Source organism: Mastomys coucha, chromosome X (assembly GCF_008632895.1).
Source record: "Mastomys coucha isolate ucsf_1 chromosome X, UCSF_Mcou_1, whole genome shotgun sequence".
In the NCBI taxonomy this organism is placed as follows: Eukaryota; Metazoa; Chordata; class Mammalia; order Rodentia; family Muridae; genus Mastomys; species Mastomys coucha.
The window spans coordinates 128,030,074-128,037,600 of record NC_045030.1 but is presented as its reverse complement, the minus strand read 5'-3'; the positions used below and the strand labels follow the sequence as shown (position 1 = coordinate 128,037,600).

Below are 7,527 nucleotides of genomic sequence, written 5' to 3'. Positions count from 1 at the left end.
TCAGAAATCCGCCTGCCTCTGCCTCCCAAGTGCTGGGATTAAAGGCATGTGCCACCACCGCCCAGCCTGTTTGTTTATTTTTAAATCATGTTGGGGGGGTCTGTGTATGTGTGCTAGTAGGTGTTTGTGAAGGTCAAAGGACTCAGATCCTGGACCTGGACTTGTAAGTGGTTGTGGCCTAGCCACCCCATGTAGATACATGGAATTGAACTCTGATCTTCTGAGAGAGCAATATGTGCTCTTAAATGCTAAGCCATCTCTCCAGGAACTTTTTTTGTTTATTAAAGCTATTTGTATTCACAATACTATATGAAACAATGAGTACAATATGCCCTTTTTGGAGGCAAAGTTTAACTGTGTAGCTCTGGCTGTCTTGGAAGTCACTGTGCAGCCCCAGGCTGACCTTGAACTCACATGAAGCCTCTGAGTCAGCTTGTGAAATCCAGGGTGAACCCTGGTCCTATTGTGGGAACACCTAGGGAACTAAATGGGAAAAAAAAAGTTGTTGAAACTGAAGGAACAAGGAACAGAATCAAGATTTCTCCAACCACCTTTCTTCCTCAGCAGAAAATACAAGACAGAATGGTAGTAATGACTTTGACAGGTACGGTGACAATGAGCAAGACTCTAAAATAGAGCCCAAGCCTAAGAAGAGGGGGCCACTAAAGGGCAGGGCAAAGACTCTGATAACATTCCAGCAAAGAAGAATGGAACATAATCAGTTACTCTTCTCAATCTGGAGTAACTGAGACTGAATGGACAAGTGGATGTTCAAAAGGTGGGCCTGTGTAGATGTTACCTAGTGAGTCTACAAGAGGGTGGAGAACTCCAAGGAAGGAGTGGGGGCCTCATGACGTTTCTTTATAGATGGTATAATCATTCCAGACAGTACTTCATTGCTGATACTATGATGGCTTCCAGCAACCGATCCTTAGTTGTCAGTAGATTAACTGGAAATTTCAAGCATGCAGTTCCTAGTCTGCCAGTCACTGAGTTCTCATACACAACCAGAAGAAAGCCAAAGAAACCACTGAAGAGAGCTGAATTGGAAGTGGGTGAGGAAGGAAAAAAGAAGAGCAGAAAGGGACATTCCTAAGGAAATGGTCCCCTATGAAACATCTATGGCAACAGAATCAATGGTAGTTGCTGCAAACTACCCAACAAGTCAGGGTTCAAGGCAGCCACTAGAACTCAGATGAGTTGAACAAGGGGGAATCATCGAAATATATCTCTAAGTATGTTCCCTTGGCAGATGTCCCAAGACAGAGAAGGGGTGCTCCATTCACATATGGATGAAAGTGGTGCTGTTTGTTATTGAAGGGTTTTTTTTTTTCATTTTTAACCTTTTAAGCCATGGAAACCAACGAAGGAAGTCCCTTCTCTAATTTTCTTCAAGACGTTAAAATATCAGCTGAAGTTGGATATTTTGGCACATTCAATTTAATCTCCTGTAGTAACTATGTAGAAAACATTTGTGTCTGCTTTGTTGACTGAAAAAATAAAATTGTGATTTCACCTTAATAAAGTTAATGTTGCATCAAAAAGCAAACTGGATGCATACATGGACTTTGTTTCAATATTCTGGACTTTAGAGGTCACATTATGTCATATGAATAATCTTTTCTAGCTCTGAAACATAGGTTGTGTTTTTTAATATGGACAGCTTATTTCACTTTGGAGAAAAATACATTGTTTTGGTTTTGGAAAACAAGGCAAACGTGGTGATGTAATGTGAAACTGCACTTTAAGTACTTGGAATTGTTACCAAAAGGATCTATGACTTATTCTCTACTGGGTAAAGATGTTACAGATGTGGATGAAGTTCAGTGGGTCACGTGGTTGTGTTTCCTGTAGTGCAGCTGTTGCTCGTGGAAGGAACAGCAATATGCTTTTCTGTGACTTCTGTTAATGACAGCATTGCTGTTAAAGCCCTGTCACATTGCTTCCTGAAATAGTTTTCATATCATGAAATTCTCATTAAGACCCATTTAAATACACTTGACTTTTAGCAGGAATCTTTTAGAGGAGCATTTTGTGTGTGTGTGTGTGTGTGTGTGTGTGTGTGTGTGTGTTTATACATATGTATATATAGCTGGCTGTATATGAAAATGCTGTTAACTAGCTATAAGTTATTGTCATTGGAATCTTGCTCTTTATATTTACAGTAAAGCATTTATACTGTCAATACAGCTTATTGTTAAAAACTACATCCTGGTCCTCCTTTCCACCTGGATCCATTGTTACATTGTCTTCTCTTACCAAAACTATGGATTTTGCTACGGATTTTTTAATTTTGGGTTGGGGAAGAGTGTTGAGGTTTTCTTTTGTTTTAACCATATGTAATTTGATTTAAATATTACAAAAAGTATTTGCTTTTTAATTGCACACACGGGCGCGCGCGCGCGCGCACACAGACACACACACACACACACACCCTTTTGTGTCCTTTAATTACGGACAATGAAGACAGATGCCACCTGGTGGTCAGAATCAAAATTGTAGTTCTCAAAGACTCTTCAAACAGAACCTGAGAGGAAGAGGGAGGGGCTTAGACTTCTTGACTTAAACCAGATCTGTCCAGAATTTACAACCCACTGGCAGCGATTCTCTAAACACATGATTTTTCCACGGTCTCTAAGCCCCAAAGTAGATATCCACTTCCTGCCTGAACTAAAGAGAAAAACTGCATGACTATTTTAGATGAGGTTTGAGACAGAAACACACCCAAAGATATATTACCAAAATATTCTTTTTAATCAAGACATAACTTGCCCAACAAGTCAATATATTATGTACACACTTCTAAGACATAATATATGTACATAATTTCATAATATTTTCAGTTGAGTTACATTTTTTTTACATTTATTTGTTTCTCCTCTCTGTGTGTTTGTGTGTGTGTCTGTGTGAGCACACACGCATGCACATGTGGATGTACTTGTGTCTCAGTGTATGAGTGTAGAGGTTGGAGAACTTGAAGGAGTTGCCTGCTTCTCTCCTTCCACCCTATGGGTTCCATAGGGAGCAAGGAGGTCTCAGAATAGCAGTAGAGCAAACACAAATGTTAAGCATGCAGGGTTGTTCCCTTAAGCGAAGGAATGCATATCCTGTTATCGTCCCAGAAGTCTGGGAATGGATTCCGTTAACAGTCTGGTGACCTTTGCTCTGTCTGTGGCAGAGACCACACCAGATCTTCCTACAGGGCCTGATCATAAGCTTGATTTTCTCAGTCATTCTACAGAACCTGAAGTTTGAATCAACACTGGCTACTTAGTCATGGTGACCTCCTCTGCTGGCTCTGGTGGTCAGAGACTCCTTCTCTACACCCCACATCCCCACACCACCTCTGCAAGTTTCCAGAGATCAAATGTCATGCTGCATAACAATAAGCCCCCTTTACCTGCTTAGCCATCTCCCTGGCCCCAAAGTTCTATCTTAATATATTTTCCTAATTACAAGTTTTCAAACAAGACAAGAAAAAGGTGTATGTGTGACCTGAACCCTATATGTGTCATCTGCCTGACCCTCACCCCCTGACTCAAATATATTCCTTGAAAATGAATATATTTCTTTCAGTACAGTTTAAATACAAAAGAAAGCATTTACCTAAAACATATTATACAGAATTATAATCACTACATATGTACTCTTTTACATTCTGCCTATTTCACTTACCATTGTAGCTCCCCTTTTCAGTGACATTAAATAACTAGTGGTATGGGCTGGAGAGATGACTCAGCGGTTAAGAGCACTGGCTGCTCTTCCAGAGGTCCTGAGTTCAAATCTCAGCAACCACATGGTGGCTCACAACCATCTGTAATGGAATAAGTAGTGGTCTGTAGGCACAGAGAATGCTGCTTTCTGTTTTAAAGGCAGGATCTTGTGTAGCCTAGGATGGCCTGTGGTGTTGAAGATGGCCTTGGAATCTGAATCCTCCTGTTTCCATATCTTGAGTGCAGAGATAACAAATATGCATTTCCTTGCCCAGCTCCAAACCTTGCTTTAACACACCCATCCCTTAGTAAGCCAGTTTGCCTAACATACTGCAGAATGAACTCCATACAGTTTGTGACACTCAATTTTTCACCTAACCTTTGACTGTTTTCCTGCCAGCCACAGTACTTACTTAACTGGTTTCAATATTTTAGTTTAAATTATTACTTTTTAGTGTCTCATGTAGATCAAACTGGCTTTGAACTCATTATGGATGATCCTGAACTCCTGATCCGAAGTGCAGAGGATACAGGCATGCATCACCATATCTGGTTTTCATTTTTTCTATAGTATTAGTATTAAACTTTTAAAAAATTTATTAATTTAAGTATATGAGTACACACTACAGCTGTACAAATAGTTGTGAGCCTTCATGTGGTTGTTGGAAATTGACTGTTTAGGACCTCTGCTTGCTCTGGTCTGCCCCGCTCACTCAGTCCCTGTTTGCTCCAGCCCAAAGATTTATTTATTATAAATAAGTACACTGTAGCTGTCTTCAGATGCACCAGAAGAGGGCGTCAGATCTCATTATGGGTGGTTGTGAGCCACCATGTGGTTGCTGAGATTTGAACTCAGGACCTTTGGAAGAGCAACTGGTTCTCTTTCCCACTGAGCCATCTCACCAGCCCTGTATTAAACTTTTACATATAAAATAACAAACAAAATAAAGGTTTTTTTATTTTTTATTTTAAAGTTTAAGATGCATAATATATAGCATCCACTAAGATAGCTATTATCAAAATATAGAACATAATCTGTTGATTGAGATATGAAGAAAAACAGTATAGGCAGTCCTTGAAAAATTAGACATGGAACTAATACATGATCCAGTAATTCACCTTCTAGGCATATATAGAAAAGAAATGAGAACAGAGACTCAGACAGGATAGTTTCCCATCCATGATCATAATAGCATTACCTAAAATGGCTAAATGATTGAAACAATCATGTCCATGGGCAGACAAGCAAAATATGGCATATCTACAGTGTGGACTCTTATTTGGCCTTCACAACTAAGGAATGTGTGCTAAATGCTATAATGCACAGGTAAACTCCTTGAAAACACACTAAACAAACAAACAAAAAAGCAAGACAGTGAAGGACAAACACACTATGACTCCACTTTTATTACATACTCAGTACCCAAATTCATACAAGATGGAAAGTAGAACAGTGGATTTCGGGGTCTGTAGGAGGGAAAGCAAGAAATTATTTTACAAGTATAGAGGTCCAACGATACGAGGTAAGATCTGGAGATAAACAGTGATGACAACTGCACAGCAATGTGAATGTGTTTATTTTGTATATAGATATTGAAGATTGAATCTAGGGCTTTGTCCTTTCCCACTAACATACATCTCTAGGACAATGTGAATGCATTTAATGGCACTGAAGGGTATTCTTGGAAACGACTAAAATGAAAACTTCTAAGGTATTTATAATTCATAAATAAGAAATGAATAAAATTGTTGATCATATCAAAATTTGAGCTTTCTGGTGGAGCATCCCAAGCCAGCGCTGCAGACAAAGGAAAAGTTCAAATGATTCCAGCTTCAATGACTGTCCATAGGTTCTCCTAAGTCCTCTCATACTCAAGAATGGGAGCATCACAAATGCATGGACAGATAGTCAGAGGCAGTCTTCCAGATAACTATTTCTCTATCCCGTTCACCCACCTCTCTGCATTGATTACTGGAAATGCAACATTGACCATAAGAATTAACTACAAGGGATTGCAAGTGTTTGCTGAAAACATTGACGACAGTTTTTACTGAACATTGTTTATGTATCATGTCTAAATTTTGTTTTTTCACAGTGTCTCATGTAGATCAAACTGGTCTTGAACTCTGAGTACACCATTTTTTTTCTTTCTTTTTTCTTTTCTTTTTTTTTCTGAGATAGGGTTTCTCTGTGCAGCTTTGGCTGTCCTAGAATTAGCTCTGTAGACCAAGCTGACCTCAAACTCAGAAATACACCTACCTCCTGGGTGCTAGAATTAAAGGTGTATACCACCACTTCCCAGCCAACTTTTCAATAATATTAATATTAAAAATAATACACTGTTTAGCTGTTTCTTTTTTAATTAGGCAATGTCCTGGCCAGCATCAATTGTGCATTGAGATTAAGCAATCAGAACCCTGGAAACTTCCTGACATAAGAAAGAAAGCTTTAAAGCCGGGCGGTGGTGGCGCACGCCTTTAAAACCCAGCACTTGGGAGACAGAGGCAGGCAGATTTCTGAGTTTGAGGCCAGCCTGGTCTACAGAGTGAGTTCCAGGACAGCAGGGTACACAGAGAAACCCTGTCTTGAAAAACAAAAACAAAACAAAACAAAACAAAACAAAAAAAACAAAAAAAAAGAAAGAAAAGAAAAAGAAAAGAAAGCTTTAGAATAATTGCACATTTTCCTATGAAGCAGCCTGTGCAAGGTGGTTTCCCTGATTTACTTAACCTTCCTAAACACTGATCTTCATTACAAATATAGTAGTAAGTGAACTGAAGAGATGGCTCAGCAGTTAAGAGCACTCGCTGCTCATCCAGAAGCCCCGGGTTCGATTCCCAACACCCACATGACTCCTAACAACTGTCTATAACTTCAGGCCCAGGGAATCTGATTCCCTCTTCTTGCCTCCATAGATGCTGTACACAATATAGATAAACATGCAGACAAAACACCCATACATATAAAATTAAAATAATATATAAAAATTGTTGAAGAATCAAGTAATAATTGATAGCTTTTAAAATTAAATGAGACTGGGCTGGCAAGATGGCTCAGCAGGTAAAAGCACTGACTGTTCTTCCAAAGGTCCTGAGTTCGGATCCCAGCAACCACATGGTGGCTCACAACCACTGGTAATGAGATCTGACGCTCTCTTCTGGTGCATCTGAAGACAGCTACAGTGAATTACACCAGAGCAAGCGGACCGGAGCGAGCAGGGCCAGCAGAGGTCCTGAGTTCAATTCCCAGCAGCCACACATATGATAGCTCATGGTCATCTGTACAGTTGCAGTGTACTCATACACATAAAATAAATAAAATAAATCTTTAAAAAATTTTTTAAAAAATTAAGTGAGACCTTGGACATCATGACTTCCCCAATGACTCTTCACCAATGAGACTTCCCACATGATTAAACTGCCAAGGACCCACATGAGCTGTTCTTAGGTTCTTCCGACTGGTCTTCTTACAGTCTTCTTACACTTCAGGAGAATAACACAGAGTCACCACTATCTGTGTATGTGACCCAGGTCCTGAGCATGGGTCACATAGGAATACTATATACCATGATCCCTTTGCTTTTGCCCTCAGGCCAGGTGTTTCCACCAGCCCTCTTAGCTTAGTGTGAGCTTCCAGGTACTCTATAAAGAGTAAGTGCTGGGTTTCTTTATTTATTATCCCTATCACTATATCGGCAATTTTTTTTTCTGACTTCAAAAAGTGAAATATTTCTTTGGGCACAAGCACATAAACACGTGGAGTCCGAAAGAGTTCAAAGCAATTACTGGCGAGTCACTCACTGACCACAAAAAC

The 7,527-nt window shown here is 39.7% G+C and overlaps 1 pseudogene; it reads left to right on the top strand.

Moving 5' to 3' along the window:
* The first annotated feature begins 414 nt into the window (after positions 1-414).
* LOC116094376 lies at positions 415-1,494 on the top strand (annotated as a pseudogene).
* The last annotated feature ends 6,033 nt before the right edge of the window (positions 1,495-7,527 follow it).